The sequence below is a fragment of the Lolium rigidum genome, chromosome 4, assembly GCF_022539505.1.
Source record: "Lolium rigidum isolate FL_2022 chromosome 4, APGP_CSIRO_Lrig_0.1, whole genome shotgun sequence".
Lineage (NCBI taxonomy): Eukaryota > Viridiplantae > Streptophyta > Magnoliopsida > Poales > Poaceae > Lolium > Lolium rigidum.
In genome coordinates, this window is record NC_061511.1 from 64,472,899 (window position 1) to 64,474,732 (window position 1,834).

A 1,834-nucleotide genomic window follows, 5' to 3' on the forward strand; every position below is an offset into this window, starting at 1 on the left:
TGTGTGGAAGATGATTGTTTGCAGAGAAAATAGTAAAACAAGTATTGCAAGCAGATTTGTATTTCAAGTATTAAAAGAATGGACCGGGTCCACAGCTCACTAGAGGTGTCTCTCCCATAAGATAAAAGCATGTTGGGTGAACAAATTACAGTCGGGCAATTGACAAATAGAGAGGGCATAACAATGCACATACATGGCATGATAAGTATAGTGAGATTTAATTGGGCATTACGACAAAGTACATAGACCGCCATCCAACCGCATCTATGCCTAAAAAGTCCACCTTCAAAGTTATCGTCCGAACCCCTTCCAAGTATTAAGTTGCAAAGCAACAGCACAATTGCATTAAGTATGGTGCGTAATGTAATCAACAACTACATCCTCTGACATAGCGCCAATGTTTTATCCCTAGTGGCAACAAAGACAACGACAACCTTAGAACTTTCTCATCATCGTCCTGGTGTCAATGCAGCATGAACCCACTATCGAGCATAAATACTCCCTCTTGGAGTTAAAAGCAAAAACTTGGCCAGAGCCTCTACTAGTAACGGAGAGCATGCAAGATCATAAACAACACATATGTAATAACTTGATAATTAACATAACATGGTATTCTCTATCCATCGGATCCCGACAAACACAACATAGAGTATTACAGATAGATGATCTTGATCATGTTAGGCAGCTCACAAGATCCAACAATGAAGCACAATGAGGAGAAGACAACCATCTAGCTACCGCTATGGACCCATAGTCCGTGGGTGAACTACTCACTCATCACTCCGGAGGCGACCATGGCGGTGTAGAGTCCTCCGGGAGATGAATCCCCTCTCCGGCAGTGGTGCCGGAGGAGATCTCCGTGAATCCCCCGAGATGGGATCGGCGGCGGCGGCGTCTCGCAAGGTTTTCCGTATCGTGGTTTTTCGCATCAGGGGTTTCGCGACGGAGGCTTTAAGTAGGCGGAAGGGCAGAGTCGGGGGCCAGACGAGGGGCCCACACCAGGGCGGCGCGGCCCCCTTGGCCGCGCCGCCTTGTGGTTTGGCCACCTCGTGGCCCCACTTCGTATGCTCTTCGGTCTTCCGGAAGGTTCGTGGCAAAATAGGCCCCCGGGTCTTCGTTTCGTCCAATTCCGAGAATATTTCGTTACTAGGATTTCGAAACCAAAAACAGCAGAAAACAGAACCGGCACTTCGGCATCTTGTTAATAGGTTAGTTCCGTAAAATGCACGAATATGACATAAAGTGTGCATAAAACATGTAGGTATCATCAATAATATGGCATAGAACATAAGAAATTATCGATACGTCGGAGGACGTATCGATGCCCAACAGAAAAATTTCGCTGAGCCACGTGGAGAAGTGGAAGGGGCAAGGCATCATGATGAAGGATTCTGCGGCGGTTTACTCGCTCTGCCACGACATGACCCGACGAAGGAAAGGCATAATGATTTTGGAAATGTCATTTCCAAAACCGGGGGCATGTGTTATCACCAGAATTTGACCGAGTGAGGTGGGCCGTGATCAAGATGGGCTTGAAGATTATATACGGGCAAAATACGTGAATCGGCCTTATATGCAAGTTTGGGCTAGTTTGCCCTGTATCTCAACATTACAGTAGATTACGTGTCGGTTAGTTAGAGTTTGCCTCGTGCACGGTCGGGATTATTCCCACGGTAGAAAGTCTACGGACTATAAATATGTATCTAGGGTTTATGAAATAAACAACAACCAACGTTCAACACAAACCAATCTCAGCGCATCGCCAACTCCTTCGTCTCGAGGGTTTCTTCCGGTAAGCACCATGCTGCCTAGATCGCATCTTGCGATCTAGGCA